Source organism: Schistocerca cancellata, chromosome 2, assembly GCF_023864275.1.
Source record: "Schistocerca cancellata isolate TAMUIC-IGC-003103 chromosome 2, iqSchCanc2.1, whole genome shotgun sequence".
NCBI lineage: Eukaryota > Metazoa > Arthropoda > Insecta > Orthoptera > Acrididae > Schistocerca > Schistocerca cancellata.
In genome coordinates, this window is record NC_064627.1 from 62,441,171 (window position 1) to 62,466,396 (window position 25,226).

Sequence of the window (25,226 nt, forward strand, 5' to 3'; positions counted from 1 at the left end):
CATAATTAATTAGGTGGTAGGTAAGGATGGGGTCGAATACATGTCTAGTTCTCATGCAAAATTCTTCAGAATTAAAGAGGTAAAAACTCTTCTCCACCCCGTCACCTCGCAACTTCCCTTACCGCATCTCGTGCCCGAAACACCAAAAGGCGGAATTCAGTCGAGCAGTGAACAATGGTCTGAGAGTTTACGCTGATCATCAATTCCATTATCGACAGCGGCGCAGCTGCTTCGCGTAACAGGGTCGTGTCCATGTCAGAGACTTGCACCGCTTGGACGGCGACACTGGCTTCCTTTCGCACAATCGTATTGTTAAAAACGGGAGTGACACTTTATTAGCTATTACGTTGTTTTGGCCAATTGAGCGGTTGGTTGGTTGATTTGGTGGAGGGGACCAAACAGCAACTTCATCGGTGCCATCGGGTTAGGGAAGGATGGGGAAGGAAGTCGGCCGTACCCTTTCAAAGAAACCATCTCGGATTCGTCTGAAGTGATTAGGGAAACCATGGAAAACCTAAATCAGGATGTCTGGACGCGATTTGAACTGTTGCCCTCCCGAGTGCGAGTCCAGTGTGCTAACCACTGCGGCACCTCGCACGGTCGGTCAATTGAGGGTCGAATTATTGTACTTCCCTTATTGGCAATACTTATTGCATGCAGATCCAGATCTACTAGGTGTTGAAGTATGAAGCCGGAATTTGGTTGCAATAATTACACGTCTCTTGTTTGAAAATGATAAATAATTTTCATTCAAAATAATCTCCATTGCTATTTATACATTTTTCCTACCTCTCAAATGTTCAAATGTGTGTGAAATCTTATGGGACTTAACTGCTAACGTCATCAGTCCCTAAGCTTACACACTACTTAACCTAAATTATCCTAAGGATAAACACACACACACCTATGCCCGCGGGAGGACTCGAACCTCCGCCGGGACCAGCCGCACAGTCCATGACTGCAGCGCCTGAGACCGCTCGGCTAATCCCGCGCGGCTCCTGCCTCTCCAGGCTATGTATGCCACACCAAAAAAACAGTTCTCCTTTTGAAGCGAACCAGTCAGCAAGCCATTTTCGTACATTTTCGAACAAACTGATGCGTTATTCGGCGAGAGCGTGTACCAGTGGCGCAAACGGATGATAATCGTATGGAGTCAGGTCTGGAGGATAACCCGCACGCCCTAGTATATCCCAACTGAACGCGTCGATCGTTTCCCTGACGCGTTTCGCTGTGTGTGATCATGGAGAAATATGAATTTGTGTTGCCTTTTTCCATTTTCCGGTCGTTTTTCACGTAATGTTCGATTTAAATCGATCATTTGCCGTTCGTAGCTGCCAGTGTTAACGATTCAAAAGGTTTTAGCAGCTTTTAATAGATGACATCCTTCAGATACCACCAAGCATAGAGCATTGTCTTCTTTCCAAAGCGATTTGGTCTTGCAGTGGATGTCGATGGATGTTCACCCATGATTTACGACGCTTAGGATTCTCATAATATATCCATTTTGTATCACCTGTCACTATTCGTTGGATAAACGATTTTCTTTTGTATCTGGCGAGCAGAATTTCACGAGTGGTCTTTCGATTTGCTTGCTGTTTTTCATTCACTTCATGCGGAACCCATTTTCCCACTTCCTGCAGCTTTCCCATAGCTTTCAACCGAAGAGAAACGGCTTTCTGCGTCACATTCAGTTGTACCGCGAGTTCCTGCTGAGTTTCGAATAAGGCCTGCAATTCGTTGTCTTCGAACTTTGTAGGTGATTTCCTTCGTCCGTTGTTTCTCACGTTGAAATCACCACTTTAGAATTTTTTCAACCACTCGAAACACCGTGTTTTTCCAACAGCATGTTCACCGAAAGCTTAGACAAGCATTAGGTGCGATTCTCCAGCACTTTTCTTCAAATGATAACAGAAAACCATGTCTGTCCGCAAATCGTAGTCCACAGGCACAAAACTCGACATGTTTACGGGTTTGAATCAGATACCGATATATGGAACTTGGATTACTTTGTGTTGACATTCGTCGTCAGCCGTTAGAGGAAGAAGATGGAGTTGCAGACACTGTCTCAGTGGCCCTACCATGGAGGTAAGAATAGAGGGAGACGCCGTGATGTCACAGCTGCGAAGGTATGTGTAGCCATCTCAATCCGACCAAAACATTGCTGCTGTAAGCTTGTGTGCATAGGCTTGTCGCTCGCTTTTGGAAGGATTTTGCGCTATTATGGTGACTTGTGTGGTGTTCGGATGTACGAATCGTTGTGATTGTGATGCGAAATCGAAGGGAATAACATTTCATGTGTAAGTTGTCTCGTTAAGTGTGATTTTACAACTACATTGTGAATGAACGTGTGCTACATCGGTACTTGTACTATAGCGTGTTTTTCTCCTGTATGATTTTAGATTTCCTAAAAATGAAGGTCGGAAAGCTCTGTAGGAGAATGCCGTGAGGAGGAAGAATTGGCGTGCGTCTAAATGGAGCGCTATATGTTCTCAGCATTTCCGAGAAGAGGACATAGACCGAACTTCCCTTTCAATAGTAAGGCTCCGAGAAAATGCTGTACCATCAGTTTTCCCTACACACCCAAAACATTTGCAAAAGGTATGTTAATTCAAAGAATTAAATTCTTAGTTTTCAAGTTCACGATTCAGTATAATACGTACGTATCGTCGATAATCGAAGTGTTGAGTAACTCACTTTGTCTTCATCATGTACCAAATTAAAAGCTAACTCTACATTAACTGGCGTAAAGTATAGGCCTAAGCAGGACACTGTGTAGATTTACCATTCTATGTACCGTATTTCAGTAAATATTGGTGGTAATGAACAGTGTTTCCCAGTAGTGTAACGTAACTGAAATGTCCCAGTACGTATTACAAACAAGATGTATTTATGGGGCTTTGGAGGGAGGGTATAGCTAACTTAGTTTTCAGTTTCTATTATTTAGTTTGTGATACACGTTTATTACTGAATTAACGAAATTGTATCGTTTACATTGAAGACTAGCTATTCGTAATATTACATTAAAAACTGTTTTTAATCAGAAGAAACGCGGAATTTCGCCTTTACGAGATTTTATTTTAAACAAAAACTTTGAAACAACCAATCTGATGACGTTACATGCGTATATGGTGCAATTAGCGACTGTAATACACGCAGCGCTATAGCACACTGGCAATGTTTTGGTCAGAGTGTCATTGCAGCGAGCCACGCCCCCATGGCTTCAAAACGTAGTACGGCTGGGATACGTAGCGCTATCTCCCCTTATTCTTACCTCCATGGGCTCTACGCTGACGTCTAGCACCATCTATAGGGAAATTCCGGTTTCATGCCTCTACACCTGGTATGTGACAGGGGAGTGGTATCTTCCAAATATCACTGTGTTGGCAACTTGCATCAATATCAGAGAAGTTAGCGATGTCTTGTTGCAATCCGTATCGACGAATGGGATGCGTTGGTAAAGACACACCCTCGCCGCCATCACACAGAGGCCGATATACAGTCGAGCATGGAATCACTCAACCCCATTTCGTGATCTCCGTCAAGAAGGCAACACCGGCTACTTGGGGCTCATGAGCTCCTCATGTCTTACATATACAGGGTGTTTAAAAAATGAGCGGTATATTTGAAACGGCAATAAAAACTAAACGAGCAGCGATAGAAATACACCGTTTGTTGCAATATGCTTGGGACAACAGTAAATTTTCAGGCAGACACACTTTCGAAATTACAGTAGTTACAATTTTCAACAACAGATGGCGCTGCGGTCTGGGAAACTCTATAGTACGATATTTTCCACATATCCACCATGCGTAGCAATAATATGGCGTAGTCTCTGAATGAAATTACCCGAAACCTTTGACAACGTGTCTGGCGGAATGGCTTCACATGCAGATAAGATGTACTGCTTCAGCTGTTCAATTGTTTCTGGATTCTGGCGGTACACCTGGTCTTTCAAGTGTCCCCACAGAAAGAAGTCACAGGGATTCATGTCTGGCGAATAGGGAGGCCAATCCACGCCGCCTCCTGTATGTTTCGGATAGCCCAAAGCAATCACACGATCATCGAAATATTCATTCAGGAAACTAAAGGCGTCGGCCGTGCGATGTGGCCGGGCACCATCTTGCATAAACCACGAGGTGTTCGCAGTGTTGTCTAAGGCAGTTTGTACCGCCACAAATTCACGAAGAATGTCCAGATAGCGTGATGCAGTAATCGTTTCGGATCTGAAAAATGGGCCAATGATTCCTTTGGAAGAAATGGCGGCTCAGACCAGTACTTTTTGAGGATGCAGGGACGATGGGACTGCAACATGGGGCTTTTCGGTTCCCCATATGCGCCAGTTCTGTTTATTGACGAAGCCGTCCAGGTAAAAATAAGCTTCGTCAGTAAACCAAATGCTGCCCACATGCATATCGCCGTCATCAATCCTGTGCACTATATAGTTAGCGAATGTCTCTCGTGCAGCAATGGTAGCGGCGCTGAGGGGTTGCCGCGTTTGAATTTTGTACGGATAGAGGTGTAAACTCTGGCGCATGAGACGATACGTGGACGTTGGCGTCATTTGGACCGCAGCTGCAACACGGCGAACGGAAACCCGAGGCCGCTGTCGGATCACCTGCTGCACTAGCTGCGCGTTGCCCTCTGTGGTTGCTGTATGCGGTCGCCCTACCTTTCCAGCACGTTCATCCGTCACGTTCCCAGTCCGTTGAAATTTTTCAAACAGATCCTTTATTGTATCGATTTTCGGTCCTTTGGTTACATTAAACCTCCGTTGAAAACTTCGTCTTGTTGCAACAACACTGTGTTCTAGGCGGTGGAATTCCAACACCAGAAAAATCCTCTGTTCTAAGGAATAAACCATGTTGTCTACAGCACACTTGCACGTTGTGAACAGCACACGCTTACAGCAGAAAGACGACGTACAGAATGGCGCACCCACAGACTGCGTTGTCTTCTATATCGTTCACATCACTTGCAGCGCCATCTGTTGTTGAAAATTGTAACTACTGTAATTTCGAAAGTTTGTCTGCCTGAAAATGTACTGTTGTCCCAAGCATATTGCAACAAACGGTGTATTTCTATCGCTGCTCGTTTAGTTTTTATTACCGTTTCAAATATACCGGTCATTTTTGAAACACCCTGTATAAGTGTACTTGTCAATAATGCGAACTTTGTGCTGCGAGATAAGAGTAGTAAATCCGTGCATCAAGTGATACTTTAATACTCAAAGACATGTAAATATTCAGCACATTCCTGTAGCAAGGGAATGTATAAAGTTAATGTTTTTGTTATTATTGTACCAAAGTGAATTAATGTTTCATGTGGTTTAGTTGTGATCAGTCATGTCGCTGGGCAAGCAAAGAAGCTACAGTTATGACTGGGCGATTGTAGTTTTGTCTGGTCGTAACAAGTCCGATCACAGTTTCTTACAATGAAATTACTTCTTCCAGGCGTAAGAGCAAGGAGGGAATGCGGGACCGCTTACATACTGTCGCCCATTTGTCGTTTACGGTTTTCATAGCGAAACGACAAGTGAACTTGAGCAGAATACTACAGTAACTCCCGAGATGGCTTTTTCTGTCGTAGAAATTGTTACTTCCAGGGACAGGACGTGATAGATTACTGGCACGGCCGACCCGCGCTGGCGCAAAAAGACAATCGGCCGTTCATTCACGACCAGAGACGCGGGTGCTCGCTTCGCGCTCTCGCAGAACTGGTTTGGTGCCCTTGAGGGCGCAGCCAGAGGAGCACGAGGCGCGCAAGAAACGGCCGGACAGCCAGGCGGCGTCGGAGGGCCCACCAGTGGCAGCAGGCGCTACACCCTGCCTGGGCCACGATCGCTCTGCACACTACCTCACCTCGCTCTTTACCGAAATACGCGCCTGTTAATTTGTCAGTTTCGTATTTGGAAAACTGTGCTTACCTGTAATGAAGTAATATGATGCTTAAGGCCAAGTGGTTTGGATAGCAAGTGGTGTAATCTAATGCATCGGTCTACACAGATCACACTCACGCCGACCACACCATTTAATGGCGAGAAAATTAGAAAATTCGAAGCTGCTGGATATTTCAACTCTTGAATCAATAATTCACTAACTGGTGATGCCAGTTTACAAATTCAAATGGTTCTGAGCACTATGGGACTTAACTTCTAAGGTCATCAGTCCCCTAGAACTTAGAACTGCTTAAACCTAACTAACCTAAGGACATCACACACATCCATGCCCGAGGCAGGATTCGAACCTGCGACCGTAGTGGTCGCGCGGTTCCAGACTGTAGTGCCTAGAACCGCTCGGCCACTCCGGCCGGCGCCAGTTAACAGATTTTACCTTCAAAGTAGCTCTTGAGTACGAACTTGACATTTAAGTGAAAACATGAACAATTACACTGAATGTCCAAAGATGAAGTTCTGGGCTGATATAAAGATTCAATTATCGATGTTTAGTTCTGAGCATAATCCTTCGATAAAATTTTAACTCTTGAACACTCAAACCACACACATAGTTTTCACTTACTTGATGTTCAGTGACCTGTCACGTTGATCTCAGGAAAAGACTGCACCCCTGCAATTCTTCAGTACGACATACGAAGAAATGCTTCCTACGCCGTCCAGATGGATCACGGGCTCGTCTGGATGTGATGGTGAATTGTCACATACAAATTTGGAGTTCATGGAGCGGACTGAATGCGATTTGAAAGTTAAATTGTTCAATTATGACAAGAGGAATATTACGATTGTTTAGATTCTTCCACGTTACCCAATTATATGCAACACCAGTATATAGCGTATTAGTTAGTCGTAACGGTTCTTAGTAAGTCAAAAGTTAATTTTGAAGGCGCAACTTAATTTAATGCATCTATTGAGTAATGTTCATACATTTGACATCATACTTGCCTTTCCATTTAACTTGAAACCTGAAATTCGTCGTGTGTACCTAAGAAGCTGAACGACAATTAACAAGTGTAGAACAACTGTATTTTCATGTATGATTAAAGCCAGAGTCGCTGTCTTTAAGCCTTATTGCATTTAGTAGTTACATAAAAATTTAGAATAACGAAGAAATCAGCGACAGTATTGCACCGAGCGGCGCCTGCATATGTATGACGCCTCTAGCTCTTGCGGTTACTCCTTTCGTATTCAACTGCTCAGATGCGCGTTAGAAACGAGCGCGAAACGCACTATTTAGCGTCAAAACATCGCAACTCAGTGCAGTTCTATTTGCACTTGTTATTAGTTCACACATGAAATAAAAGGAGATTGCACAACACCTCCCGTCTAGAGCTACCTTCCCTGCAATGAGGCAGCGAAGACGCTAGCTCAGTTTAATTCTAGCGAAGAGTTAAGTGACGATTCTTGGGATATGTTCACTGGATATCGTGGTACGTTATGTGGCAGCAGGGTATCGGCTGCGGTGTGAACAGTGCCAGTAGACAAGATCACAGGGCTAGTATTTCTGATGAAAGTCTCCTACAAGCCTAGAGATTACACGAATGGCAGTTTCAGTTGGTCACTGGAAGCTCTGCAAGGCGGATATGCAGCATATTCGCAAGCATTAAGAACGGGTGCAGTATGCGCGGCATTGACCCCACTCGAGACATAGTGCGGGTATTAAAAGTTCATGGCGTATACGCCAGACATACGTTGCGAAGTGCCGGGGCTAGCAGTGTATTTAACACTCAATTCTTCTAGAATCTACATATGTAAATGATGCTCTAAGCCCCCCTATTCTAACTCCAACTTTTGCTGTTGCACAAGGATTTAAAAAAATACGTGAACTGACTCTAATCAACCCTGCCAGTGGACTAGAAGAGAGTTTGGCACCTGCAATAATTTAATTTGATAAATAAGTTAAATAAACGAAGGTTTCATTAACATAGTGAGGAATGATGGGGTTGCTCTACCGATTAACAGAATGAAAGTTCTGTCCAAAATAACAATATGATTTATTAAGACTAAACACAAAATAATAAACAAAAACACATGAAACATTTATAATACATCAAATTGGTTCAAATTAGATACTCAAACAAAAGCTATGAATGTGAAGTTGTCCCTAAACTAGATTGTGAGGTTTAAGACGAAGTGGTATGTGGAGCCAATTCCTTGCCACTCAAATCTTAACTGAGACACACAGCTAACCCAACATTAATTGCTGCTACTCAAGACAGAACAAAGTTAGAAAAAGACGAACAGGCGCGCTCTGCTGAGCTCTGATTATCACCTAGGAAAATCCCTATCTGCCGGTGCTGCGGACATACATTACCAAACTGTCTTCTTAACTGCCAGAACACGATCTGGCGTACCGGAGGCGATGGCTGGTCGCTTCGGCGTCCTCGACCGAAAGGCGAGAGCCAACTACCTAGAGCACCCGTACAGGCCGAACACACAACATTCCCGCCCCCATGACAGTGGCCATGGTTAAAACGTTCCAATCAGCAACTCGAAAACCGGCGGAAAATTCCACTCTATTGCCGGAGCACTACCATTCCACCAATGGAGATTCTTGGCGCCAATTTCTGCACTGATTTTGCTACGTCACGGAGCTATGCCCAGAGCAAGCCAATCACAGTTACTATTTTGCAGAAAGCGCGGGAATTTTCCCGCCACAACTGCCTGGGTACACAAGTCATTCCCACCCCTCGCTGGTAGCCCGCCAGAAAGTGTTTTCGCTAAGTTTCTGCGAAGTAACGGAACCTCTAGCCCAGCCGCTACTTCAGACCCCTCTGGGCATGTCTTTTGACACTCGACTTCCTCACACCCGTCGGCTTAACGCTTTCCTGATCAGCAGAACTCGCCTGTCACCGGACCACCCGGGTGACGAGAGACGCTGCATGGGAAGTCCGCGTGTGAAGGAATAGCGACTTTTCACTGCATGCAATTATAGAGGAAAACCGTCAGATAGAAATATGAGAGGGGGCTCATGCCACCTCTCAACGTTATACTGTAGACCTAGGACGTTTCTTTCACTAGTAATCAAAATGTCCTCGGTCCCGAGTTCTAACGTAATCACTCTATAAGTTTTCAATAAAAAAAAGCAGCAATGGAGACCGAACACTTCTAGCATAAGAAATCACACTCGTTCTGTCAATGGCCTTGTCAAAGAGGACAGAGGAACTCACAGATTTTCAAAGCACTATTTTGCCCTTTGGGTGGGAAACTGCCATAAAAGGCTGAAGAATCAGCAACAACCAACGACAGGCATAAAGATACAGGAAACAATGGAAATCACTGCATTACAGATGTAAGATATATCCACATCATTCTACGACTCAGAGCACAGAATAACAGAAGTTTGAAAGTGGTATGGAAGCTACAATGTCTGTAAACTGAAATGCAAAGGCTCATTCTAAGTATATTGGTGGTCAGTGTAGTGAAATGTAGAGAAGACAAAGATCTATTATCAGGTGAATGTAGAGTCATATCAACAGCAGAAGAAAAGGGTTAACGGGAGCAGGACTCGTTACAAGTAGAAAATCTGAACAGAGAGTGAAACTGAAGTGTCGGCAGAATTGCCAACACTGTTTTTAGAGGAGGCCGAAATGCACGCTATAAGCTCACGCAGGCTGGCGTGAGGTCTGAAACAGGATACGTAATGAATGCTATAAAGAAAAGTACGTAGCTTCTGAAATACTTAACTTTAATCCACATTTGTAGAACATTGCTCTTGATGATACAGAAGTATTATAGCAATTGAATACGGCGCCTTGCTAGGTCGTAGCAAATGTAGCTGAAGGCTATGCTAACTATCGTCTCGGCAAATGAGAGCGTAATTGTCAGTGAACCATGGCTAGCAACGTCGGCTGTACAACTGGGACGAGTGCTAGTACGTCTCTCTAAACCTGCCGTGTGGTGGCGCTCGATCTGCAATTACTGACAGTGGCGACACGCGGGTCCGTCGTATACTAGCGGACCGCGGCCGATTTAAAAGCTACCACCTAGCAAGTGTGGTGTCTGGCGGTGACACCACAGAAATACTGCGAACAGTTCAATGATCGCGTAGTTTTCATCAAAACTGATACCAGACCAACACGGACAAGAGCTATACAAGCCGAAGCAGCAAGCAGAAGATGAAGAGATAGAGAAGATATATGAGGATATTGAAAGAATAAATCCATTAGTAGGAAAGCAGAACAGAGAATGAAATATTCCAAACAGTTCAATGATAGGGTAGTTCTCATCTGAACTGATATCAAACCAACACCGACAACGATAGTTCAGTTATATAAGCGTAATTAACAACCAGAAGATGAAGAGATAGAGAAGGTATATGAGGATAATGAAAGAGTAGTTCAGTTTTTAAGCGAGATGAAAATCAGCTAGTCATGGGAGGTTGGAATGTAGTTGTAGGGAAAGGAGTAGAAGAAAGGATTATGGGAGAATATGGGCTAGGTACTAGGAATAACAGAGGAGAAAGATTGAGTTCTGTAATAAATGACAGTTAGTAAAAGCAAATATCCTATTCAATAAGGGGAGGTGTACCTGAAAAGGCCTGAAAAACACTGGAAGATTCCAGCTGGGTTATACAAAGGCAAGACAGATTCCGAACTCAGGTACTGGATAGTGAGGTATTCCAAGGAGCAGATATACTTAGATAATAATTTAGTAATGAAGAACAGTAAAGTTTAAAAGGATGTTCTGGAAGAATCAGTGTGGAAGGAAGTGGGATACTAACATACTGAGGAATGATGAGATGCTAAATATGAGGATACTGCGATAAAGAATACCACTGTAGACATTCAACTTAAGAGAGGTGGACATCTCTAAAAAGAGCAATCACAGATGATGGAGCTACAAACAGAGACAAGAGGAAGATAATTGCGAAGAACCCTTGGCTAACAGAAGAAATACTTCACTTGTTCGACGAGAGAAATAATGAAGAGTTTGGAAGAGGAAAGGAATTCGTGGCATCCTGTGTGAAATCAGTCACAAGCCTATTGACTAAAAGAATTAAATAAATAACTAAAAATAATAAATAAGCAAATAAATGAATCCCAAACATCTACAACGAGTGGAATGTAATAACCTAATAACCCGTGGATTTGGAGAAGAAGATTCCACAGATCATGTCGTTTTAAGAGGGAATGTGGCAAACTGATTGTGATTTCCAAACAACTCTAGAGCAACAAAATGTGTGAATTACAGTTAATTTACTTCCACACAGCATATACAAAAGACCATGATGGCAGTTATCAGCCTATGACATTTAGTAGCGTGAGCTAGAAAAAAACACAAATTTGGTTTAACATATATGCTGCAAAAGGACTGAGGAGGTTAAATGCAAAAGAGCACTGAAGTGTAGTCGCAGAGGGCAGGTAAGCTTGTTGCAGAAACGTACAGCCGCAAAAGGGAAGGAGTTTCCAAACGTTTTTGTTTTCCGCGTGGGCACTGCTGGAAGACTAGACAAGGACGTTTGCTGTTGTAAGTAGACTGTTTAGGTTCTTATATTGGTAACGCCAACGCCACGTAGCGCTCTGTATGAAAATCACTGGCTGTGCTGTGTGCAGTCTGTGGCTACTTTGCATTGTTGAAATTTGCTATTGTGGTGCTGGGCAGTTGGCTGTTAACAGCGCGTAGCGTTGCGCAGTTGGAGGTGAGCCGCCAGCAGTGGTGGATGTGGGGAGAGAGATGGCGGAATTTTGAGAGCGGACAATCTGGACATGTGTCCATCAGAAAGAGTAAATTTGTAAGACTGGATGTCATGAAGTGATATAAATTTGTAAGACTGGATGTCATGAAGTGATATATATATATATATATATATATATATATATATATATATATATATATATATATATATATATGGGAGAAGCAAGGTTACCCAAGAGACTCATGGATTCAGCAGTAGAGGGTAGGAGGAGTCGGGGCAGACCGAGGAGAAGGTACCTGGATTCGGTTAAGAATGATTTTGAAGTAATAGGTTTAACATCAGAAGAGGCACCAATGTTAGCACTGAATAGGGGATCATGGAGGAACTGTATAAGGGGGACTATGCTCCAGACTGAACGCTGAAAGGCATGATCAGTCTTAAATGATGATATATATATATATATATATATATATATATATATCACTTCATGACATCCAGTCTTACAAATTTACTCTTTCTGATGGACACATGTCCAGATCGTCCGCTCTCAAAATTCCGCCATCTCTCTCCCCACATCCACCACTATATATATATATATATATATATATATATATATAATGACTTTTGAACACTATTAAGGTAAATACATTGTTTGTTCTCTATCAAAATCTTTCATTTGCTAACTATGCCTATCAGTAGTTAGTGCCTTCAGTAGTTTGAATCTTTTATTTAGCTGGCAGTAGTGGCGCTCGCTGTATTGCAGTAGTTCGAGCAACGAAGATTTTTGTGAGGTAAGTGATTTGTGAAACGTATAGGTTAATTTAGTCAGTGCCATTCTCTTGTAGGGATTATTGAAAGTCAGATTGCGTTCCGCTAAAAATATTGTGTGTCAGTTTAAGCACAGTCATGTATAATTTTTGTAAGGGGACGTTTTACTGTAAGAGCTACTCATAGATCCAGAGGCTGGCACGGGAACATTGTGCCTAGCCACATCAAACCAGTAAGAATACTGAGAAGTATTCCCTCTGCGTTCTGCAGTTTTCATAATAATCAGCAATTAAACGCAACGACGCCGTCAACAGGTGTCACAGTTATGAAGTGCAGGATGGCTCAGTGCCGGGAGATTACACGAACGTTAGTTACTTTTGTCACTGTTTAAGTTCAGAAGACCGTTTGCTGGCAAGAGACGTATCTGTAATGGACACTTCGTAGCATTTCTCCTCGTCGTTTCGTGTCTGCAAAAACAGCCATAAACGGCATGTGATTTTGTCTTGACAGAAACATTTTTATTCCGGTGATAATTTTGGTATCGTCAGTGAATTTGTGTACACTGTCTCTGTTACGTTTCATAGTGATGGCGGATGATGTAACGATAGAAGTGGCAAAATATATAGGCGACAGAATTACAGTAACGTTTTGTTATGTTGGTGTTCTACTTTGGGAAAAGAAATGCGAAGGAAGTAGAGAAGCAGTTGTATGTTTGGGAAGTGTTTGTGCAAAGATATAGCCTACAATGCAATGTAAAGAAATGTGAGCTGCTGGTCACAATGAGAAAACAGGATAGACCTATAGTGAGCCTGACACTGGATGGGAATCAGATGAAAATGGCGGAAGTTTCAATTACTTCGGAAGTGGAATACATGAAAATGGAAAAATGACGAAGAGATAAGTGAACATGCAGTACAAGTTGACAGCTGTATGATAAGTATGTCAGGAATCATATGGAACAAAGGAATCATCTCGAAAATTAAGATGCTGATAGACAAGACATAATATTTAAGTGATCACTTTTGTTGTACGCTACAGTAGGCGGGGTCGCGATGGAAAATGAAAAATGTAAGATACGAACAAGTGAAAAATGCTTTCAGAAGTTGGATAGTTATAACAAATATGAGAAAAATGGAAACTGAAAGTGATTGGGAGATAACAGACGAGGAACCCTACAAGTGAAGACGAAGAGAGGAAAATTAAAATGGTAGAGAATGGATGAGAAAAGTATAGCTAAGAATATGCTCAAGACTATAGGTAAAAGAGGAAGATGATGACCAAGGGACAAATGGCAAGACGAAATAGAAGAGAGCATTCGAAAGAAAGGAGAAAAGTGGGACACACAGGTGTTGTGTAGACAGGGGAAGATATAAAGGCTTGCCTTCTAGCAAGACGATTCCTATGGTGGGAATAGAGAATAATGCATCGTGTTGAAACACATCACAATAAAACTAGTTATATCAGTAGATGAGTTTAATTTCAGTCAAGTCCATGTTCAATGCGTTTTTAGAGTAAACACCGACTGATGATGACTATATTCTTGCCGTAACTAGTTTGGGAATAAAAAGTATTTGCCGCAAGGCAGACCCACAAATCCTATAACTTATTGTACTTGTAATAAAATATCCGTTTCCTTGTCCAGCTTTCGGAAAAAGTATCGCGCCTAAGGATTTCATTTATCTGTTTAAAGGCGCTGTAGAGAGATCGTACTAAATTTTATGAACGTAACACTGTAACCTGCCATTAAAGGTAATTGCAATAAGCGTCTGGCAGATTTCGGTCAAATGCCATTTTCCAGGACTATTTGACTGATAATGTAATTTGCGTTGGAATACAATAACGTAAACAAAAAAAGCAAAATGTCCAACAGTCCAACAACTCCAACTACGTAGAGAGTACACATATAATATACGGAGTGTTGGGGAGTATAACTGCAGAAATTTCTATTCATGACTAAGGAGAGTGTAGTGAACACCATTACTACATTAGTCACTTGATTTGCAGGTTAGTAATTTTGGCTATTACAAGTACTGTGTCTGTTGGATGGTTAGTACTTCTAAATGCAAATGGCACAAGCAAGGCATTAGTGTCCATTCCCCCTGAACAGCCAAATTTTGGCTATTGTGAGCAATATGTTTATAGATTGGTTACTGCTTCAAAATACAAATGGCATAAGCAAGGCATTAATGTTTTTTTTCCCTGGGCAGCAGATCCGATACTAAAGTATGAATATCTTTTTTTTGTGTCATCAGTTTTCTGACTAGTTTGATACGCCCCGCCACGAATTCCACTCCTGTGCCAACCTCTTCATCTCAGAGTAGCACTTGCGAACTACGTCCTCAGTTATTTGCTGGATGCATTCCAACCTATGTACGGTTTTTGCCCTCTACGGCTCCCTCCAGTACCACGGAAGTCATTCTCTGATGTATTAACAGATGCTGTGTCATCCTGTCCCTTCTCCATGTCAGTGTTTTCCACGTATTACTCTGCGCAGAACCTCCTCATTCTTTACCCTATCAGGCAACCTAATTTTCAACATTCGTGTGTAGCACCACATTTCAGATGCTTCGATTCTCTTCTGCTCCGGATTTCTCACAGTCCATGTTTCACTACCATACAATGATGTGTTCCAAACGTATATTTTCAGAAATTTCTTCCTAAAATTAAGGCCTATGTTCGATACTACTAGATTTCTCTTGACCATGAATGTCCTTTTTGCCTGAGCTAGTCTGCTTTTGATGTCTTCCTTGCTGCTTTCGTCATTGGTTATTTTGCTGCCCAGGTAGCAGAATTCTTTAAATTCATCTACTTCGAGATCATCAATCCTGATGTTACGTTTCTCGCTGTCCTCATTTCTGCCACTTCTCATGACCTTCGTCTTTCTTCCTTTTACTCTCTGTACTCATTAGACCATTCCATTTAGCAGATAACTTCCACTTAGTGTAGCAATGTCATCAATGAATCGCACTATTGATATCCTTTCACCTTGAACTATAAATTCACACCTGAACCTTTCTTTTATTTCCATCATTGCTTCTTCGATATACAGACTGAACGGTAGGGGCCAAAAACTTCATCCTTGTCTTACACCCTTTTCAATTCGAGTACTTCGTTCTTGGTCGTCCACTCTTATTATTCCCTTTTGGCTCTTGTACATATTGTATATTACCTATCTCTCCCCATAGCTTACTCCTATTTATCTCAGAATTTCGAACATCTTGTGCCATTTTACATTATCGAACGCTTTTTCGTGGTTGACAAATCCTATGAACGTGTCTTCATTTTTCTTTAGTCTTCCTTCCATTGTCAACCGAAACTTCAGAACTGCCTCTCTGGTGCCTTTACCTCTCCTAGAGCCAAACTGATCGTATATAACATATTCTCAATTTTCTTTTCCGTTCTTCTGTATATTACTCTTCTCAGCAACTTGGATGCATGAGCTGTTAAGCTGATCTCCATATGATTCACACAATTCCGAAGACTGCAAGAGCTGATAGGTGCGAGAATTGCTGTTGATATTATCCCATACTCATCTGACCAGAAATCCTTGTCTTCTTTCCATTCACTTCATTGACCCCTACTATTTCTGGGTTGGGCCTTTTTATTTCCCTTTTCAGGTTTTCTAGTTTCCCTACCACGTTCTAGCTTCTGATATTCCACGCCCCGACTCGTAGAACGTTATCCTTCAGTTCGTTTTTCAATATTTTTTTCATGGTCAGCTTCCCCTTGGTAGTCCTCTTCTGGAGATCAGCCTGGGAGACTATTCCGGAGTCTTCTGCCGATGGAGGTAACATTATGACACTTTTTCAATTACAGGCCACATGTCCTGTGGATACACGTTACATGCCGTTCATCATTGTTGATACGTGGACGCCAAACAGAAAGTCTATATTGACAGGTGTAGTATACTTCACAGTACAGTTACAGCTATGCAGAAAATATCAGCTACTAAATTATGTGATATGTTCAAGGGGAGAGTGTCAGATGCAGAGAAAAAAGAACTAACGCACTGAAGTAGGTACATATTAAGTTCCCAACTGTCACAATACCGGTACCTATAACTTTAACAGCCTTTTTATAGCATGGAATTCGTTTGGAGTTGGTTCTTAAAAAACTGTTAAACTTTCGGAAACTGCATTGGTAATATACATGACATATACTACAGTACTGGCCATTAAAATTGCTACACCAAGAAGAAATGCAAATAATAAACGGGAGTTCATTGGACAAATATATTATACTAGAACTGACATGTGATTACATTTTCACGCAATTTGGGTGCATAGATCCTGAGAAATCAGTACCCAGAACAACCACCTCTGGCTGTGATAACGGCCTTGCTACGCCTGGGCATTGAGTCAAACAGAGCTTGGCAGGCGTGTACAGGTACAGCTGCTCATGCAGCTTCAAAACGATACCACAGTTCATCAAGAGTAGTGACTGGAGTATTGTGCCACCATTGACCAGACGTTTTCAATTGGTGAGAGATCTGGAGAATGTGCTGGCGAGGGCAGCAGTCGAACATTTTCTGTATCCAGAAAGGCCCGTACAGGACCTGCAACGTGCGGTCGTGCATTATCCTGCTGAACTGTAGGGTTTCGTAGGGCTCGAATGAAGGGTAGAGACACGGGTCGTAACACATCTGAACTGTAACGTCCACTGTTCAAAGTGCCGTCAATGCGAAGAAGAGGTGACCGAGACGTGTAACCAATGGCACCCCTACCATCACGCCGGGTGATACGCCAGTATGGCGATGACGAATACACGCTTCCAATGTGCGTTCACCGCGATGTCGCCAAACACGGATGCGACCATCATGATGCTGTAAACAGAACCTGGATTCATCCGAAAAAATGACGTTTCGCCATTCGTGCACCCGGGTTCGTCGTTGAGTACACCATCGCAGGCGCTCCTGTCTGTGATGCAGCGTCAGAGGTAACCGCAGCCATGGTCTCCGAGCTGATAGTCCATGCTGCTGCAAACGTCGTCGAACTGTTCGTGCGGATAGTTGTTGTCTTTCAAACGTCCCCATCTGTTGACTCAGGCATCGAGACGTGGCTGCACGATCCGTTACAGCCATGCGGATAATATGCCTGTCATCTCGACTGCTAGTAATACGAGGCCGTTGGGATGCAGCACGGCGTTCTGTATTACCCTCTTGAACCCACCGATTTCATAACCTGCTAACAGTCACTGGAACTCGACCAACGCGAGCAGCAATGTCGAGATACGGTAAACCGCAATCGCGTAGGCTTCAATCCGACCTTTATCAAAGTCGGAAACGTGATGGTACGCATTTCTCCTCCTTACACGAGGCATCACAACAACGTTTCACCAGGCAACGCCGGTCAACTGCTGTTTGTGTATGAGAAATCGGTTGGAAACTTTCCTCGTGTCAGCACGTTGTAGGTGTCGCCACCGGCGCCAACCTTGTGTGAATGCAGGCTTCTAGAAGCTGAACAGGGAACTTAGTAGATAATCATTTTCATATCACAGCATCTTCTTCCTGTCGGTTAAATTTCGCATCTGCAGCACGTCATCTTCATGGTGTAGCAATTGTAATGGCCAGTAGTGTAGGTAGGAGATGAGGTATTGGCAGAAATAGAGATATGAGGACGGGCCTCACATTGTGCTCGAGTAGCTCAGTCGGGAGAACACTTTTCCTGGGAAAGGCGAAGATCCCCGATTGAGTTCCAGTCCAACACACTGTTTTATTCCACCAGAAAGTTTCAGATATATGGTGTTAGACAACAATTGCTATTGCAGGCTTCTAGAAGCTGAACAGGGAACTTAGTAGATAAACTTTTGATAAGAACCCAAGTCTAGAAACGCACCGTTCGAATGGAATAAAAATTTGAAATTGGATGGTTTTCAAATACCCCGCTTCGCGGTACACCCAAGAACTGAGAGGAGGATGCTGTCTTCAGTCTCTGTTGTAACTACTACTTCACATTCAACTTTCGTCCTAATGCAACAATGGCAGCGAGAAGCTTGTACTTTCTCAACTCGGGGCGTTGACTGTGGTGCTTGACGGACGCGTCGCCCTCTCGGCTTTGAAAAGGAAGTCCTTCGTCACGTAGAAGAGAACTCGACGACAAGTACTCCAAATATTGGCCGTACCACGGGCTCCTGTAGAACACACACGCCAGAGATCGTTGTTTTCGCTGTGTGAAGCAGGAGATTTGAGTATGATTCGATCTTGAATCTTGTTTTATATCCAAGTTGCAGATTTCGTGACATTTCCTTATCAAACCCTTATCTGCTAAGCCCCCTCTGAAATCCCTACAAGCTGCAATAATAACTGTGAAACAACATGTACGTGGCATGATATGTGGTTCGAGTCGACTTTTATATTACGCCCCTTTCTTGACAACACTTGTTGCGCACTGAAACAGTGCTCCAGTCGCTTATTAAAGAACACTTTTAACAGCAGCTTAAGCTATTACACGACGTCGTTTATGAAGTTTGTGAAAGTTGTCGAGCCCAACTGATACAAAAAAAAAACACTTTGGTAGTTTATTTTGAATGGACTGAGAGTGGAACAGAGATTGTCTCTAAAGCAATTTTTTTGAATATTCTTCTGTTTGTTATTGGAAAGGTCATGCTTTTATTCACTTCAGGTGATATCAGTGGCGATCGGTCTTCGAGATCGGACAGTTCATAATCCACTTTACTGCGTTCACCGTAATACCTCATCTTGGAAATGCAGGGTCAGCCTCACTTAATACGACAGGCTTCTTTCTGCGCATAAAACGGACACTGAAATTGGCGCTTTTGGAGGCAGGAAAACGCTTTCCTCCCTCCCCCCCTCGCCCCTCCCCCCCACACCTTTTTTTTCCCAAGGCGCGGTCCCTGTAGCTCACTAAAAGTGCTGAACGTTACGTGGCTCACGTCGTGTGCAGTATACAGTACGTCCGGCGTTTTGAAGTACCAACGCCAAGCGATCCTCTCCGCCTACCCACTTCTTTTCCTCGGCGTTCAAGGGCAAGGAACCGGTTAGCTGTCCGGATATGTGTGTGTGTGTGTGTGTGTGTGTGTGGTAGTGGACGTGTGTGCATGTGTGCAAGCCGGGTGGGGCGGAGGGGGAAGGAGTTGGGGTGAGAGGTAGGAGAGGGGGGTGGGGGGGTCAGGTAAGGGCTGTTTGTGTCTCCCTGGCTAGCAGGCACTTATGTCGGCCGGGCCTGCTCGCCATACAAAAAGGAACGAGAGCCTAGGCGGGAGGCAGCGAGCGGACGCCGAAAGTAATTGCCTCCAGAGAGCCGAGTCGGCCCCCGGCAAAAAGGCAAGAACGATAAAATAAAACGGAATGGATGCAAAACGAACGAGGCGAGAGAGCGGCGGACGCGGCTGCACCGAGCCTGCGGACCTGATGGACGTCCCCGTCTCGTCCCGAACCGTCCAGCCGACTCCAGGCGTCAACGGCTGGAGGCTGATCTTCCGGTATCACCCTGAAACAGGGTGAAGTGAAGCAGACTTGTTTAGCGAGATGCGATTTTTGTCGTTTAGGACGTGGCCTAGAACACAGTAGCCTGAAAAATTTAAGATTATGCATTTTAAATATTTGAGGTAGCTGTTGCAGTTAGCGGTCCATACCTTAATGGGTAAAAATGGAACCTCATAGTAATGAATAAAATGTTCTCGGGTTTCCAACCGCGTCAATTGGTTAAAACTACACGAGCTTTCGGTCAAGCACTCCTTGGCCGTTGTCAAGTGTTATGACTGCCAGTGGGCTGTTGGTGCACACTTACACTCCTGGAAATGGAAAAAAGAACATACTGACACCGGTGTGTCAGACCCACCATACTTGCTCCGGACACTGCGAGAGGGCTGTACAAGCAATGATCACACGCACGGCACAGCGGACACACCAGGAACCGCGGTGTTGGCCGTCGAATGGCGCTAGCTGCGCAGCATTTGTGCACCGCCGCCGTCAGTGTCAGCCAGTTTGCCGTGGCATACGGAGCTCCATCGCAGTCTTTAACACTGGTAGCATGCCGCGACAGCGTGGACGTGAACCGTATGTGCAGTTTACGGACTTTGAGCGAGGGCGTATAGTGGGCATGCGGGAGGCCGGGTGGACGTACCGCCGAATTGCTCAACACGTGGGGCGTGAGGTCTCCACAGTACATCGATGTTGTCGCCAGTGGTCGGCGGAAGGTGCACGTGCCCGTCGACCTGGGACCGGACCGCAGCGACGCACGGATGCACGCCAAGACCGTAGGATGCTACGCAGTGCCGTAGGGGACCGCACCACCACTTCCCAGCAAATTAGGGACACTGTTGCTCCTGGGGTATCGGCGAGGACCATTCGCAACCGTCCCGCACACCGTTAGGCCGTCTTCCGCTCACGCCCCAACATCGTGCAGCCCGCCTCCAGTGGTGTCGCGACAGGAGTGAGTGGAGGGACGAATGGAGACGTGTCGTTTTCAACGATGAGAGTCGCTTCTGCCTTGGTGCCAATGATGGTCGTATGCGTGTTTGGCGCCGTGCAGGTGAGCGCCACAATCAGGACTGCATACGACCGAGGCACACAGGGCCAACACCCGGCATCATGGTGTGGGGAGCGATCTCCTACACTGGCCGTACACCACTGGTGATCGTCGAGGGGACACTGAATAGTGCACGGTACATCCAAACCGTCATCGAACCCATCGTTCTACCATTCCTAGACCGGCAAGGGAACTTGCTGTTCCAACAGGACAATGCACGTCCGCATGCATCCCGTGCCACCCAACGTGCTCTAGAAGGTGTAAGTCAACTACCCTGGCCAGCAAGATCTCCGGATCTGTCCCCCATTGAGCATGTTTGGGACTGGATGAAGCGTCGTCTCACGCGGTCTGCACGTCCAGCACGAACGCTGGTCCAACTGAGGCGCCAGGTGGAAATGACATGGCAAGCCGTTCCACAGGACTACATCCAGCATCTCTACGATCGTCTCCATGGGAGAATAGCAGCCTGCATTGCTGCGAAAGGTGGATATACACTGTACTAGTGCCGACATTGTGCATGCTCTGTTGCCTGTGTCTATGTGCCTGTGGTTCTGTCAGTGTGATCATGTGATGTATCTGACCCCAGGAATGTGTCAATAAAGTTTCTCCTTCCTGGGACAATGAATTCACGGTGTTCTTATTTCAATTTCCAGGACTGTATATACGCTAGCTGCCGGCTGTGACGTCACTGGTGCTCGTGACATTGCCATATATGGGCATGTTTTGAGTCGGCGTTCGATGTGCCCTCTTCAACCGCGCGATCGCTGGATCCCATGCAGCGCTGAGCTGCAAGCCACCGTCTCTAATCAGGGTGTTTGCGGTAATTTTTATTTCAATAGCTTCCTTTATTAACCTGTCCTAGAAGCCGTTAGTGCGAGCCACGACAGAGGTATCACCAAATTTTATGTGGTTACCGTTTTCTAACGCATGCTCAGCTAACGCAGACTTCTTTGGATAGCGTAGGCGATAATACGTCTCCTTTCCTGCGTTGTTCCACGTCGACGACACGTCCGTCATTTGGCCACATGGACGCGAGAATTTAGACGAGTTTTTGGAACACCTCAATGGCATCAACAGTAATATCCAGTACACCATGGAGGTGGAAAAAAGATAATGCATTGAACTTCCTCGACGTCCTTGTCCACCGTAAACGAAATGGGTGCCTTGGCCACGGCATCTACAGAAAACCCACCCACACAGACCTGTACCTGCACGCCACCAGCCATCATCATCCAGCACGGAAGCGCACAGATTGCAAACATTGGTGCATCGAGGAAGAGTAATTTCAGACGACGAAAACCTGCCCCACAAACTGAGCCAACTACGCAAGGTTTTCAGGAATATCGGCTACAGCACCCATCAAGTGAAAGAAATGATTTCTGGGAAATATCAGAACAAGACCACCGACGAAGAGCAGGAAAAGAAACTTGCTTTGCTGCCATTCTGTGGCTCCGTGACGGGCAAGATAAGCCGCCTGTTGAAAAGACACAAGATCAAATCAATCTTCAAGCCTCCAACGAAAATTCGTCAATTACTGAGGCCAGTTAAAGACACTGTAGCTTTCAGAACACCTGGAGACTACGTAATACCTTTGAATGTGGCCAGAAGTACATCGGACAAACAGCGCGCACTGTGGAACAACGCAGGAAAGGAGACGTATTATCGCCTACGCTATCCAGAGAAGTCTGCGTTAGCTGCGCATGCGTTAGAAAACGGTAACCACATAAAATTTGGTGATACCTCTGTTGTGGCTCGCACTAACGGCTTCTGGGACAGGTTAATAAAGGAAGCTATTGAAATAAAAATTACCGCAAACACCCTGAATAGAGACGGTGGCTTGCAGCTCAGCGCTGCGTGGGATCCAGCGGTCGTGCGGTTGAAGAGGGCACATCGAACGCCGACTCAAAACATGCCCATATATGGCAATGTCACTGGAACCAGTGACGTCACAGCCGGTAGCTAGCGTTTATAAGGGCGCACCAACAGGCCACTGGCAGTCATAACACTTGACAACGGCCAAGGAGTGCTTGCCCGAAAGCTCGTGTAGTTTTAACCAATTGACACGGTTGGAAACCCGAGAACATTTTGTTCAATGTTATCGCCTCGAGACTCTGCATTCATACACCTCATAGTAATGTGTGTTTGTGCGCCAATACAGACAGTGACGTGTGCGGCTTGTACCGCAGTTTTGTAGACGTGGCACTGTCTTGTGCTGCCAACGGTGGCCGGCCGATGTGGCCTTGTGGTTCTAGGCGCTGCAGTCTGGAACCGCGAGACTGCTACGGTCGCAGGTTCGAATCCTGCATCGGGCATAGATGTGTGTGATGTCCTTAGGTTAGTTAGGTTTAACTAGTTCTAAGTTCTAGGGGACTAATGACCTCAGAAGTTGAGTCCCATAGTGCTCAGAACCATTTTTGCCAAGGTGGAGCCGTCTGGTGTGCTCAAGGTAACATAAGACAACCGATAAAAACGTTTCCGTCACATATTTCTACTTTCTCGGTGTTATTCTGGCTGTTCCTCTCCTTTCACTAAGGCCACTTCATTGTTTAAATGTTTCTTCGGGGATGGATTATACGTCCGGCTACCTTGGTGCCTATTTTGCACATCACTCACTTGTCCTTCTACTTTTGCTATTTTTCGTTCACGTGGGTTTATGACTGATAGGTTACGTATCCAGCTATTTTTAAGTAAGTTTTTATTACTTTTAGTGTACTTGGTCTGTGTAGCCGTGCAAGATACACTGCCAAGTCAAAGAAACTGGTACACCTGCCTAATACCGTGTAGGGCCCCCGTGAGCACGCAGAAGTGCCGCAACACGACATGGCGTGCACTCGACTACTGTCTGAAGTAGTGCTGGAGGGAACTGACACCATGAATGCTTCAGGGTTGTCCATAAATCCGTAAGAGTACGAGAGGGTCGACATCTCTTTTGGACAGCGCGTTGAAAGGCTTCCAGACATCCTCAATAATGTTCATCCTTGGGGAGTTTGGTGGCCAGCGGACGTGTTTAAACTCAGAAAAGAGTTTCTGGAGCCACTCTGTAGCAATCCTGGACGTGTGGGGTGTCGCATTGCCCTACTGGAATTGCCCAAGTCCGTCGGAATGCACGATAGACATTAACAGATGCAGGTGATCAGACAGGGTACTTGCTTACATGTCACCTGTCAGAGTCGTATCTAGACGTACTAGTGGTCCCATATCACTCCAGCTGCACACGCCCCAAACAAATGGTTCAAATAGCTCTGAGCACTATGGGACTTAACTTCTGTGGTCATTAGTCCCCTAGAACTTAGAACTACTTATACCTAACTAACCTAAGGACATCACACACGGCCATGCCCGAGGCAGGATTCGAACCTGCGACCGTAGCAGTCCCGCGGTTCCGGACTGCGCGGCTGGACGCCCCAAACAATTAGAGAGCTACGGCCAGCTTCAACAGTCCCCTGCTGACACGCAAGTTCCATGAATTCATGCGGTTGTCTCCATACAAGTACACGTCCATCCGCTTGATACAATTACAAACGACCAGGCAACATGTTTCCAGTCATCAACAGTCCGATGTCGGTGTTGACGGGCCCAGGCGAGGCGAGCTTTGTCTCGTGCAGTCATCAAGGGCACACGAGTGGGCCTTCGGCTCTGAAAGTCCATATCGATGATCTTTCGTTCAATGATTCGCACACTGACACTTGTATTCGTCCAATCACTGAAATCTATAGCAATTTGCCGAAGGGTTGCACTGCTGTCGTGTTGAACGACTTTCTTTAGTCGTCGTTGGTCCCGTTCTCGCAGGATCTTTTTCCGTCCGAAGCGATGTCGGACATTTGATGTTTTACCGCATTCCTGATATTCACGATACACTCGTGAAATGGTCATACGGGAAAATCCCCACTTCATCGCTATCTCGGAAATGCTGAGTCCCATTGCTCGTGCGCCGATTGTAACAGCACGTTCAAACTCACTTAAATCTTGATAACCTGCCATTGAAGCTGCAGTAACCTGTCTAACAACTGTGGCATTTAGTTGTTGTCTGATATAGGCGTTGCCGATCGCAGCGCCGTATTCTGCCTGTTTCCATATCTCTGTATTCGAATCCGCATCCATATACCACTTTCTTTGGCGCTTCAGCGTAGGACCATGCACTTTTCCTCCACTTATATCTAATTGTTTGGTTTTCTCTTTTTGTAGACAATCTGATGATGGCCCAAAAGAGCGAAACGCGTTATTGAGTTTAAATAATTTTGCAACTGAGGTTGTCTTGATTTTTGACCACTTACAGGATCATTTTGTTGTCCGTCCGTCATCCTGCCTGTCCGAGTGTTAAAATCTCTTTCTTCTCAGGGATTGCTAGCGGCATCAAGTTGAAATTTGCGTCACGTGCTAA